Source organism: Panthera pardus, unplaced genomic scaffold, assembly GCF_024362965.1.
Source record: "Panthera pardus isolate Hobbes unplaced genomic scaffold, ASM2436296v1 HiC_scaffold_17, whole genome shotgun sequence".
NCBI classification, from domain to species: domain Eukaryota; kingdom Metazoa; phylum Chordata; class Mammalia; order Carnivora; family Felidae; genus Panthera; species Panthera pardus.
The window spans coordinates 66,958,323-66,973,119 of NW_026526732.1; the positions used below are offsets into that span (position 1 = coordinate 66,958,323).

Sequence of the window (14,797 nt, forward strand, 5' to 3'; positions counted from 1 at the left end):
TGGAAGAGACTGTCATTTTTCCACTGGATATTCTTTCCTGCTTTGTCAAAGATGAGTTGGCCATACGTTTGTGGGTCCAATTCTGGGTTCTCTATTCTGTTTCACTGATCTATGTGTGTGTTTTTGTGCCAGTACCATACTGTCTTGATGATTACAGCTTTGTATAATACAGCTTGAAGTCTGGAATTGTGATGCCTCCACCTTTTTTAAATTCTTTTTCTTTTTCAACATTGCTTCAGCTATCTGGGGTCTTTTGTGGTTCCATACACATTTTTGTATTGTTTGTTCTAGCTCTGTGAAGAATGCTAGTGTTATTTTGACTGGGTTGCATTGAATGTGTAAGTTGCTTTGTATCAACATTTTAACAATATTTGTTCTTCCAATGCTTGAGCATGGAATGTTTTTTTCCATTTATTTGTGTCTTCTTTAATTTCGTTCATAATCTTTCATAATCGTTTTCAGCATGCAGATTTTTCACCTCTTTGGTTATGTTTATTCCTATGTATTTTATGGTTTGGTTGCAATTATAAATGGGATCAATTCCTTGATTTCTCTTTCTGTTGCTTCATTATTGGTGTATAGAAATGCAACTGATTTCTGTACATTGATTTTATATATTCACTAATTTAAGTTGGACAATAACTCCCTTTGAACATGAGTATAAATAGGACTGTGGATGAATTATTCTCTTAGATTTTTCTATAAGTTATGAAAAAAATAATAAAAACCAGACTCTTATTTTTCTTTATTCATTTAAAGTTATTTTTAATGGACTTGATCTCATATTTACAAAGATGTTTTCCATCTTTCCTTATCTGTATCAAAATAAACTGTTCTTATAACTTTAACTTGTACTACCAAAGTATCCTGACTGACTATTCATATATCTTGCCACATGTAGAAAACACATATAAAGATATTATAAAAATGTAATGATATGTAACCTTGTTTTAGCAGAATCAGGTATTTAGTTTAAGCTGACTCCAAAGAAGTTTAATCCATGGAGTAAGGAAAGGATTTAACTAAATGTTGGCATATCATGAATGAAATCTTTTGAAATCCAGAGTAATAGGGAAGACAATCAAAATGGGAACTGAGATAGAAAATACTAATTGTCTAATTAAATCTGCTTCCTGATTCTGAGTAGATGTGCCATTATATCTGTTAGGTCTTGCACATGAAGTCCAAAAATTCCTTTCATGACTGATTAAATTGAAGGTCCCACATTAATCACAAGCTGTGTGTTTATCTTTCATTTGTTTCTCTTAATTAAAAAGAAAAATGGAAATTTAAGTAGTTACCTTCAACAGCATTACAGAAAAAGGTAGCAGGCATATGTGACCTGCTTTATTTAGAGATCAGTAAGTTAAATGTTTTAATATTTTCACATAGGAATTATCCAATAAACAGATGCACACATTTAGCTCAATTGAATGCAAGAAAAATAGACTATAAATCTTCAAATAAAAAATTACTCAAGACAGACCCACATGGATTATTTTAAGAAAACTGTCAGTTAACATTAATGACTTCATATGATGAATTCCAACACAGTATGGCTCCCTAAACCCAAAGTGTGCTGTTTTGCAGCAGCATCTTCACTTGTTCCTAGTCTAAGGCAATGAGTGCTGGCAGTAGAACTGGATAGGGATAACGATGCTTCAGGTGGATACATCCCTCAAGGTGAGAAACCTCCTACAGAAGACCAGCAACAGCACATCTCTCTCAGTGGCATATTCTAAACCATAATGTACCATAACCAAAAGAGCAGGTTGGTAAAGAATATAATCGTAGTGCTGTCAGATTTAAGAAATAAATATTTAGGACATTCAGTTCAATTTACATTTCAGATAGGCAATGACTAATTTCTCACTATAAGTATATACTAAATATTGTATCTTCTATTTTATCTGGCAACTCTATATAATAAGTTTCCAAAGACAAATAAGAAGAACATATTCAAAGGCCAATAAGGAACACAGAAACCATTTAAGGTATTTCACAGAAAATTTAATACAGAGAATTGGTTACATGGGTATTGGAAGGCCTATGAGAGCAAAAGGGAAATAGTGAGGTAACTCGGATGTTAGCAACTACAGGAAAGAGCTATGATCTGCAGGTCTGAGGCACAAAAGGGAGGGGCTTATTTCCTGGAATCCACAATGAAAGGAGAGGTAGCAGAGCTGTACCTAGACCTTGATAAACGGCCCCACCATTGATAGGCAACATGGGGAAAGAACCACCCAAGGTAAAGTATGAACCCTGCAAAAAGTTCCAGGTGGGATTAACAAGACCACCAAGGAAGACAAGGAGCCAATTCTGACTGCTGTGGAAAAGAGGCTTGCTCTTGAATTGGTGTTAGCTACTGCTGTATTAATGCTGATATCAACCCGCCTTCTCCTCCTCCAACCATTGGTAGAGCCCAGCCTGAAACAAGCTGGCCAGGAACTCTAAAAAATACCATTCCCCTCTCCTTAAAATACACAGAGAAACACAGAAAGTGTGAATAGGGGCGGAAGGCAATTCCTCAAAGACCATCTTTTTGAAAATCTGGAGAAAAGAATAAGGTTCAGAAAAAAAATTAGAACATTAATTTAAGTTCCAAAATTAACAAACTAAAGAATTAACAGCTGAAGTGACAGAATTAATAAGAAAGACAAAGACTTTATGTAAGTATAAATAATTTCATCAGAGTAGTTAGGATAATATTTCTCTTATAAAAAAGAATTTGATTTCCTATAAGCTGCAAATAAATTTGGCAAGGTAAAATTAAAATTATTTTAGCTAACAGGCAGAAGAGAAAAATGGCCAGTACCAGAGATCAAATCAATCAAATGGAGGAAGGTCCCAGAGAATTTTCTTAGTGTTAAAAACACATAAAAAAAAAAAAATGAAATAAAGAGCTAGACTATTCTAGGAGCCTCATCCAGTCTGGTGGTCAATCTTGCCACACTGACAAGAGTACATGATGCTAAAAATGCAGCAGATAACTGGCCAGGTGGGCATGTTCAACCCCATGGCCATCCCATTTGGGGCTCCCAGCACCCACACACCAGCACTGATACAGCAGCAAGAGGCACCGATGGTGTCATTTGTGCCGGATGGCCACCTGAACCCCATGGCTGCCTTCACTGCTGCTCAGATGCAACAGATGGTGGCCCTCAACATGAACGTCCTGGCGGCCTCACCATAACCCCAATTCAGGTGGCAGCACCTCTCCGGGCATCACTTCACCAGCTGTGCGTGCCTAGCGCCCCATCCCCTACTGGGGTGACCGGCTTCACGGGCCTCCCCAACAGGCCAGTGGGCAAGCTACCGTGGAAACTGTTTCCCACTGGTATCCCTGCCCCCCTACCCAGCACAGAGGCCCACCACCACAGGCTCCCTGCAACAGGCTACTGGAATCAAAAGTATTCAGGTCCCATGGCCTATTGTGCCAACTATGGTCAGATAAGACAGGCCTTTCCTCAGTAACTTCCATTGATCCCCCAACAACAGAGAGAAGGTTCTGTGAGCTCCAACCTCCCAGCCGGCGTGCAGACCGTCAGCCAGGCCGTGAACGTCTTCCAGGGGGAGCATGAGAGGCTCAAAGTGCAGCAGAAGCGGCCCCGAGACGCCAACCGCCCTTCCGGTGCACCTACAGGTCTCTCCCCTCACCCCGGGGGGAAGACCAGGACACGTGCAGGGCAGGATGCTTAATGGGCTACATTAAAAAACAAACCTCTCTCTCTCTATTTGAAAATGAGAACTTTTGACGTATCAGCCAATATCAATCAAGCTGAGGACTCCAGACACTCAGTGAACTGTAATATTTCGTTAAGGAAAGTATAGTATCTGTGAGATTCAGAGGGCACGTGCTTGGGGGAAAATATATATGACGTGAAGAAGAAGACAATGAAGAAAAATGGGGGGGGGGGGGGGAAGCACAAAAAATGGCATCTTCCCAACAAAATAACTTGAGACCAGATGGGGATGCTGAAGGGCTGAGAATCAGGAAGAAACGCAGCTTACTGATCCCCAGAGCTTTTCTAGCCTGAGGGCTCTAGGGCAAGCTGGGGCAGGCTGGGGCAGGCTAGGGCAAGCTGTGTGGCCGGGATGGTTCCCAGGGGACAGCTAGGAAGACGCCAATGAGCATCTCTATTATTCCTTTAGCTATCTGGGGACCAAAGGACCAAACTTTTTATTGCAGATGTGTAGCTCGATGTCAACCAGAGGGGTCATGGAGGAGAACCTCCTTCCCGAAGCGTGGGTGTTCTTGAGACAGCTTAGCATGATTGTCTGAAAAATGTAATGAAAAATGAAGTTTAAAAACCACAAAAAAACCAAAAAGGGGAAAATGCTTCAGTGCTTTTAAAAGAGTAAAATAATAGTTCTTTTATACTTTGAGAGGTGCCTTCATTATCCTTGTTCAAGTCTATGACGCTTTCCTACAGTTTTATGTATCATATGTCTGGATGGAGCCATTAAGATGAACAAATGGGTGGGTGTTTGGAGATAGTAACAAAAATATTAAAACACATTAACCATGAAGTGTGAGAAAACAAGGAGGTGAAAAAAGGGACTGACAGAAGCAAGATAATTGTGAAAAGTTTGTAAATGCTTCTCTTTCCCCTCTTAAAATCCTAATAAGTATACAGAATTTTTTAAAAAGCATTTAAAATACCTATAAAATAGAGGAAAAATTAGGAGAATGCAGATTTTAAAAAATTAAAGGAAAAAAAACCCTATAGATGTTAGCATTACTGCTAAAATCCCGGAAGTTGTAGTGCTGTACTTTTGCAGAGTTGAGTCTCAGGGCGAATCCCTTCTTCCTGCATGCTCTCGGAAGCCATTGACCCCCAGAGCCAGGCCAGCCTCACCCAGACTTGCAGGCTCCTGGGTGCCCACCACTGGTGGAGGCTGTGCCCCAAGCAGTAAAGGCCTTCCACCAGCTCTTGCCTGCCTTGCACTGGGATCTGGATGCACTATCAGATCATCCTCTCTCTGCAAACCCTCAACCCTTTCCGCTTTATCACCTTCCAGAGATTTTCCAGACAAGAGAGACCTGGGAACTTTCATCCTAAAACAACTAAACAACACAAACACACACTTACAAAAAGCCTTGAAGAAGAGAGAAAAAAATAAACAATCTTTGAAGATTTCTGAAAACCGTTTAGAAGGAATTTTGAAAAACAAGGATGTTTAAATTATGCTGGTTCAGTTTTTTTGTAAATAAATTTACATATTTTAGAAGGCTTTTAATTGTACTGATAGAGAAAATAACGAGGAAAATTACGTAATAAAAGCACAAAATTTATCTTTGGTAAATTATTTACTGCAGTTAAAAAAGACTATTAAAAAACTCAAAATCAGAAAAAAGCACTGAATTATTGAAGAAGACATATTTTAAAGTATAACATATTTGATATAATTTATTTGCTCCTTTGGGAAGACTTATTTTGGCATTCTCCTTGATAGCCCTTCTCCCATTGTTACCCAGTTCATCTGGAAGCCAGGACATCTCAGATCTACCTTTCTTTCTTTCTTTCTTTCTTTCTTTCTTTCTTTCTTTCTTTCTTTCTTTTTCTTTCTTTCTTTCTTTCTTTCTTTCTTTCTTTCTTTCTTTCTTTCCTCTTTCTTTCTTTCTTTCTTCCTTTCTTTCTTTCTTCCTTTCTTTCCTCTTTCTTTCTCTCTCTCTCTCTCTCTTTTTTTTTTTAGAAAAACAACTATCTGGTTACTCTCCTTTATCTTTTCATTTTGTTGGTTAATTATTCCTTTTAAAATTGTTTTTTTCTTTCTCTTGGCTCCTCCTTTTGGGATGTCCAGAAGAAAACAAAAACAAAAACAAAAAAAAGCTGAAATTCAATACAACTTATCTTTTCACACTCAACTCCGTAAAATTCCTTGTAACCTTCTGTAACTATTAGTTGGTGCTTTCTCTAGCTTAGCACAAATTAAAGCACATTTTAAAAGAAAAAGAAAGAAAAGAAATGGAAAGAATTAGAGAAGCAATGAGACATGGAGATACATAATAAGATACAGGCATTCTAAAATCAGTCAAATGTAGTTATAGAAGTAAGAAAAACAGGAAGAAGTCAGATACACAATAAAAAACTACTTCTTAAAATTGAATATTTCAGAACAAAATGGTGTATCTAGTACTAAGCAAGTCAGTATCATAGCCAGGACATTTTGGTGAAGTTTCAGAGTCCCAAGAATAACATTAAATTCCTAAACGATTCCATAGACAGAATTCTAGTTCCTTACAAAAGAACAAATACCAGACATTTCATCAACAACTCTGCCAGGAAACAATAGAACAATATGTTTAAAGTCATCAAGGAAAACTTTACAAATTAGTAACTAAATGTCCAACAAAAGTGGCATTCAAAACTAAGGACAAATAAAGCCAAATAAGATTTTGGTTTGTTTCCAAAAAAATTTTTGAAGGAAATATATAGAGATTACTTTCTCAGAATGATACAGCATAAGGAAGAAAGAGAAAGATATAATTGAAAACTGAAAAAAAAAGGGGGGGATGAACAAAGAAACAAATAAAACATAATAAAAGAAAATTAAACAGAAACCAGCTAGTATTCACAGAAAACACTTTTCAAGTATAAATTTATTGAACAGTGAAAGTAATTTTAGAAAAAAAGGTTTTGATTTGTTGAATAAATATATTGGTAGAAATTGTAGGTAAATGTAAGGAGGTAGGGTTCTGAATGGGACAAAACAATGATGCTTCGTTTGCTTTATAAACCCTAACATAGAAACAGAAATAGCAACTGGAACACCAAAGAGAACACAGAAGCAGCAATTTCAGCAAAACCAAGTTACAAGTTATCCCCATCACCCTACCCAAATGCCCTGAACGTGAATGAAACAGCAAATCCTTCATAGACCCCTCATGGGTTTAACAGCAGTACAAGTAAGTAGCTGGGAGAAGAAAAAGGGAGTACTAACAGTTCTAAAGTCTCAGAGTCCAGAAAACCCCAGCAGATATTCCCATGCATATTGAGAAAATCGGGGAAACAAGAAAAAGTATCTATAGGCTATAATTTGTGGGTGGGAGGTTAAAAATATTTACCAAGCCTCACTACACTGGCAGCATGACTATCAGAGTGTCCTGGGGTAGCTTAATCTCTGAAGAGCTAAGGTGTCAAATATGGTGGCTACTACCCATATATAGCTATTAAGCTAGTCTGGATTCCAATTTACTGATAATATGAAATACGCACCAGGTTTTGGAGACTTAGTGGCCCCTCCACAAAAAAAAAAAAAAAAAAAAAAAAAGAGCATAAATTATCCCAAGCTTTTATTTTGATTTAAAATTAAAATGTTAATTATTTATGATAAATAGGATTGTGTAAAATGTATTGTCAAAATTAATATCATCTGTTTCTTTTCATTTTTTTCTAATGTGGCTAGTAGAAAAGTTAAAACTGCTTATATGATTCATACCCATATATCAGATAGTGCTATTCTAGAGGTTCAGACATATCTCAGAAATCTTTAGAAACTGACAGAGACTTCCAAATAGTGGGGGTAGAATTAAAACTGAGTAGAAAAGAAACACTAGAATAAATGAACAATTTCAGATACTGGGATGAGAGGGTTCTTTAAGAAGTAGTTAAATCCAAAATGTGGGACTTTATATAGGAAAAATGACTGTTTCTCTGGAAAATCCATTGTATGAAAAAGGGAGAGGAAATTTAGAAGTATAAAGGAGACTTACAAAACATGACCAAATTAGATAGTTTATACTGTTTTCAACTTCATTATTTCGTATCTCTAGTATCATATCAATAATAAAGCCCATCTCTTGAATTTTTCATTTCAGATATTAAGTTTCTAAGTTCTAAAATTTCTATTTGATTATTTGGTTTTGCAGTTTCAACTTCTCTGCCTTGAGTTACCATTCAATAACCTGTGGTATTGATATTTTCTTTATACCCTTGAATATACCTGTAGTGGTGTTTTAAGCTCTTGATTTGCTAATAACAAGATTTTTGTTACCTCTAAGGCTGTTGCTATTGATTTTTTTGTTTTTCCTGGCTATGAGTCACATTTTCATTCTTCCTAAATGTTTATAATATATATTATATATATATATATATGTGTGTATATACATATGTATATATATATAAATGAACATTGTGATACTATGCTGCTGAGTGTTGTGATTTTGGTGTCTTCCTTTAAAGAGTGTTGATTTTTATTTGAGAAGAAGTTTAATTACTATCATTTAGCCAGGGCTCATTCAGTTTTAGTTTACATTGAAGATAGATCCACTATAATCCTTGGGTAAGACTAGATTAGCCTTTGCCTCAGTGTGTGGCTTTTCTTTTTTCTCATTTGTATTCCTGTTATGTTCAACAAGGTGTCTCCACTTTGGCTAATGGATGTGTTAGTATCTCTTAGAACTTCATGACCTATGAAATCTCCATCCAGTTTTTAGTTTCTCAATGACAGTTCTTTCTCAGGCCTCACATAACCTGCATATGTGTTTAGTATTTGGTCAAAACTCAAAAGGAAACCTATGCAGATTTCTGAGAAATCAGAATCCCTGGAATCTGATTTCTGACACTTCCACCTTGCTGACCTGATGATCTTTAAAATTTGTATTCCATCTCCTAGTACCATAGTTTGCAAAGTACATTATAAGAGAGGGTAAACATGGAACTCAAATCAAGTGTTTTCCTTCTTCAGGACCATAGCCATGCACTATCTGCTTTCCAATGCCCCCCCCAAAAATTGCCTCATATTGTCTGTCAAGTTTTACAGTTGTTTATGGTTGGGAAGAGCCAGGTCAGCTATAAATTATTCTATCATGGAAGAGACTAGAATTCTACAGGGAGAAATTGATTAATCTAAAGTCATAGTGTGAGAACATCCTCTCAGAAAATTATAGACTAAACAGATATGTAAGTTTCACAAAATTTGGCCACTTGTTAGTTTACAGAGGAAAGTTCAAATCTCCAAAATAAAAACTTATGGGCACTAGTACTGGTGAATTTGTAATTGAATAAAAAAAAAAGGTATGCAACTGTCTGAGTCATAAAATAATTCATAATAACTTAAAAGAATTTAGAATACAAAGTATGTTCTTTTGCAACAATAAAATAAAATTAGAAATCAATAATGGAAAGATATCTAGAATATCTGCAGATGTTCAGAAATTAAATAACATATTTTAATAACATGGGTCAGTGAAATCAAAATGTAACATAGAGAGCATTCTGAATAGGATGAAAATGAAAATACAACATATTATAATTTGTGAGATGAAGCTAAAATAGCACATAAGGGAAATTTATATCATTGAAGAGTTCTGTTATTTTTTTGTTTGCCTTAATAAACAAGAACAAAAAGAGTAAGTTCTACCCAAAGTAAGTAGTAAAAAGAAAATAGTAAAGATCACAGCAGAAACTGATAAAGTGAGAAACAGAAAAATAATAGAGAACATTAATGATATCAACTATTTTTTGTAAACATAATATAAATTGAAAAATAACACAACTTATCAACATAAAAAGAGAAAAAAGTTATCAACATCAAGAGATGTCTATTTTAGCTTCAGAAATTAAAATAATAAATTAATATTAAGTATGCCAATAAATTTGACAACTAAGATAAAATGAAAATAAATTTTAAAAAACATGAATTTTCAAAGTTGACTCAAAAAGAAATAGATAACTAAACTTCTGGGGAAAATGGCAGAATATGAGGATCCTAAGTCACATCATCCCACAATACAGCTACATAACACACACATCAGTGTAAATTGCCCAAAAATTGACCCAAGGCTGGCAGAACAGACTCTTCACAACTAAATGCAGAGAAGAGGCCACATCCAAGAAGAAAGGGTAGAGATGTAGTGGGAGCCAAAGGGACTCAAGGGACTGTCTGCAGGAGGAAGGAACATTGTGGGCATGGAGAGGAGAGAAGACTAAATCCCACAGCAGACACTCCAGGTATGGGGGGCCCACACAGAGAAGACAAATCTCCATAAACTTTGGCTTTGAAAAGCAGAAGAGTCTAATTATAAGTGAGGTTTAACACCTGGAACTTTAACAGTCAGCATGCTGGGCTCTGAGAGAGCCAGCAGGGGGCATTCCCATCCTTAAAGAGACAGCCACAACAAACAGCCCTGCCAAGATACAACATAGAAGCAGCAGTTTGACAAATACCTGGGGTATTCGCAGCAAACCAGCATGGAACATGCTGGAAGCTGCCTCTGAGTTCTCCTGTATACCTGCCCTCTCCAATCAGCCTTTGGCTGGAGCCCGTTGAAAGTGGTGCCACAAGTCTGGCAGCGTGCAAACAGCCTCAACAGGAGTCACTGCCACTCTAAAATGACTCCTGCCCTAAGGAGAAAGAAAGATAACCACACACACCAGTCTTACTGTGGCCTCAGTAGTGGCAACAGGAGCAGAGGTATGGTCTGACTACAGGCCCCACCCACCAATGAAAGCTTCTCAGTGGATAACACAGGGAAAATGCCTTGCAGTTCAATGCTACTGCATCTCTGGCATATGTCTGGTCTGACTCGCCTCAAGAAGGAGGGCCCAAGGAGGCCCCAGACTAGCCTATTAACAACACAAAGACCAAACCCTGTCCACAACAGGCAAAAAGAGCCATTGCAGATGACTGACTGAAGACAAATCTGCCACAGAGGGGCACATGCAGCACACACAGGAGGCACCCCTAAAGAACCAGGTGAACAGGGGACACAGCACTTTAAGGCACAACAGGAACTCTTCTTCATAAGGCCACTATTTACAAGAGCAGGAGGTGTAAATGACTTTCCTAATACATAGAAACAGACAGACTTAGACAAAATGAGAAGACAGAATATTCCTCAAATTAAAAAACCAGGACAAATATCACAGCAAGAGAGCTAAATGAAACAGAAATAAGTAATATGCCTGATAGAGAATATAAACTAATGTCGTAAAGACAGTCACTGGGTTTGACAAAAGAGTGGATGATCTCAAAAAACATAAAACATGAAAAAGAACCAGCCAAGGATGAAGAAGTCAATAAATGAAATTAAAAATACACTATAGAGAATAAATAGTAGACTAGGGGAAGCAGAAGAATGGAACAGTGACCTGGAGGACAGAGTAATGGAAAGCAATCAAGCTGAACAAGAGAGGGAAGAATGACTAATAAATAATGAAAATAGATTAAGGGGAAGGTGGCAGCATAGGAGGATGCTGGGCTCACCTTGTCCTGCTGATCGCTTAGATTCCACCCACATCTGCCTAAATAACCCAGAAAACTGCCAGAAGACTAGCAGAACAGACTCTCCGGAGCCAAGTGTAGACAAGAGGCCCATGGAAGAGGGTAGGAAGGGCAGAGAGGTAGTGTGTGCTACAGGGACTGGCGGGTGAGCCGGGGTGGCTGAGGGGCAGCTCACCCAGCAAGGCAGAGCCCACGAGTCTGGCTTCCAAAAGCAAAGGGGCCAGACTGCGTGAGTTCTGACAGCTAGCGGGACTTAACATCTGCAATGTTAAAAGTCAACAGCTGTGCTCTTGGAGAGCGGGGGGGGGGGGGGGGGGGGGGGGGGGGGGGGGGGAGGTGGGGAGGGTGAGAGGGCACTGGGAGGGAGAGTTGCTGAGCCCCGGAAGACAGAGCTCAGCTCCGTGGGGAACAAAGGTGCTGGCAAGTGCCATCTCCCTCTCCCATTCCCCAGCTGAAATTCCAAAGGAACCAGTTCTCATCACCGAACTTCCTTCCACCATGCAAACGCCCAACGCTGTGTTTCTGTGGATCCATCCATCTGATGGGTCTGCCTCCCTCCTGGTGCTGCAGGGCCTCTCCCTCAGGGGAGCACCAAGGCAAAGTGAGCTGAGACTGCCTCTCCCACCCCTGTGCACCTTTCGGATTCACCCTGACTAATACGCCAGATCCCATCCAAGCAGCACCACAAGCCTGGCAGTTGCAAGTAGCCCAGACAGGGGCCACACCACTCCATAGTGAGTCCTGCCCCTGGGAGACGGGAAGATAGGATACACACCAATCTGACTGAATTTGACATAATTCAGCATCCTTTCTTAATAAAAATCCTCAAGAAAGTCAGGATAGAAGGAAAACACTTAAACATCATAAAAGCCATTTATGAAAAGCCCACAGCTAATATCATCCTCAATGGGGAAAAACTGAGAGCTTTCCCTCTGAGATCAGGAACAGGACAGGGATGTCCACTCTCACCACTGTTGTTTTACATATTGTTGAAAGTTCTAGCATCAGCAATCAGACAACAAAAGGAAATCAAAGGCATCAAAATTGGCAAAGATGAAGTCAAGCTTTCACTTTTTGCAGATGACATGATATTATACATGGAAAACCCGATAAACCACCAAAAGTCTGTTAGAACTGATACATAAATTCAGCAAAGTTGCAGGATACAAAATTTATGTACAGAAATCAGTTCCATTCTTATACACTAGTAATGAAGCAACAGAAGGACAAAAAGAAACTGATCCCATTCACATTTGCACCAAGAATCATAAAATACCTAGGAGTAAACCTAACCAAAGACATAAAAGATCTGTATGCTGAAACTGTATAAAGCTTATGAAGGAAACTGAAGAAGATACAAAGAAATGGAAAAACATTCTGTGCTCATGGATTGGAAGAATAAATATTGTTAAAATGGCAATACTACCCAAAGCTATCTATACATTCAATGCAATCCCAATCAACATTGCACCATCATTCTTCTCAAAACTAGAACAACCAATCCTAAAATTTGTATAGAACTGCAAAAGACCCCGAATAGCCAAAATAATAGTGAAGAAGAAGACCAAAATGGGAGACATCACAATCCCAGACTTTAGCCTCTCCTACAAAGCTGTAATCATCAAGACAGCATGGTATTGGCACAAAAAACTGACACATAGACCAATGGAATTGAATAGAGACTCCAGAATTGCACCCACAAACGTATGGCCAACTCATCTTTGACAAAGCAGGAAAGAATATCCAATGGAAAAAAGACAGTCTCTTTAACAAATGGTGCTGGGAGAACTGGACAGCAACATGCAGAAGAATGAAACTAGACCACTTTCTTACACCATTCACAAAGATAAACTCAAAATGGATAAAGGACATGAATGTGAGACAGGAAACCATCAAAACCCTAGAGAAGAAAGCAGGAAAAAACCTCTCTGACCTCAGCCACAGTAATTTCTCACTTGACACGTCTCCAAAGCCAAGGGAATTAAAAGCAAAAACGAACTATTGGGACCTATGAAGATGAAAAGCTTCTGCAGTGCACAGGAAACAATCAACAAAACTAAAAGGCAACCAACAGAATGGGAAAAGATATTTGCAAATGACATATCAGACAAAGGGCTAGTATCCAAAATCTATAAAGAATTCACCAAATTCCACACCCGAAAAACAAATAATCCAGTGAAGAAATGGGCGGAAAACATGAATAGACACTTCTCTAAAGAAGACATCCGGATGGCCAACAGGCACATGAAAAAATGCTCAACGTCGCTCCTCATCAGGGAAATACAAATCAAAACCACACTCAGATACTACCTCACACCAGTCAGAGTGGCCAAAATGAACAAATCAGGAGACTATAGATGCTGGAGAGGATGTGGAGAAACGGGAACCCTCTTGCACTGTTGGTGGGAATGCAAATTGGTGCAGCCGCTCTGGAAAGCAGTGTGGAGGTTCCTCAAAAAATTAAAAATAGACCTACCCTATGACCCAGCAATAGCACTGCTAGGAATTTACCCAAGGGATACAAGAGTACTGATGCATAGGGGCTCTTGTACCCCAATGTTTATAGCAGCAGTTTCAACAATAGCCAAATGATGGAAAGAGCTTAAATGTCCATCAACTGACAAATGGATAAAGAAATTGTGGTTTATATACACATGGAATACTACGTGGCAGTGAGAAAGAATGAAATATGGCCTTTTGTAGTAACGTGGATGGAACTGGAGAGCGTTATGCTAAGTGAAATAAGTCATTCAGAGAAAGATAGATACCATATGTTTTCACTCTTATGTGGATCCGGAGAAACTTAGCAGAAGACCATGGGGGAGGGGAATGAAAAAAAAAGTTAGAGAGGGAGAGAGCCAAAGCATAAGAGACTCTTAAAAACTGAGAATAAACTGAGGGTTGATGGGGGGTGGGAAGGAGGGAAGGGTGGGTGATGGACATTGAGGACGGCACCTGTTGGGATGAGCACTGGGTGTTGTATGGAAACAAATTTGACAGTAAATTTCATAGTAAAAAAAAAAAAAGAAAATAGATTAAGGGAACACAGAAACACCATCAAACATAACAACAGTTGCATTATAAGGATAACAAAAGAAGCAAAAGAAAAGGGGGCAAAATATTTATTTGAAAAAAAATAGCTGAAAACTTACCTAATTTGAGGAAGGAAACAGAAATCCAGATCTAGGAGACACAGGAATCCCCAAACAAAATCAACCCAAGGAAATCCACACCAAGACACACAGTAATTAAATTAGCAAAAATGAAAGATAAAGATAGAATTTTAAAAGCAGCAAGAAAAAAGTAAACAGTTACAAACAAGGATAACCCCATAAAACTATCAGTGGATTTTTCAGCAGAAACTATGCAAGTCAGAAGGAAGTGGCATGATATATTCAAAGTGCAAAAAAAAAAAAGCCCCAAACACCTAAAATCAAGAATATCCAATTGGCTATGATTCATAATAGAAGGAAAGATAAAGAGTTTCTCAGACAAACAAAAGTTAAAGGAATTCATCACCACTAAACCAGACCTATAAGAAATATTAAAGTGGACTCTTAGAGCAGAA

General features: G+C 38.3%; 1 pseudogene; it reads left to right on the plus strand.

Annotated features, from left to right (window-relative positions):
- Window positions 1-1,656: 1,656 nt before the first annotated feature.
- Window positions 1,657-3,699, plus strand: LOC109263247 (CUGBP Elav-like family member 4; annotated as a pseudogene).
- The last annotated feature ends 11,098 nt before the right edge of the window (window positions 3,700-14,797 follow it).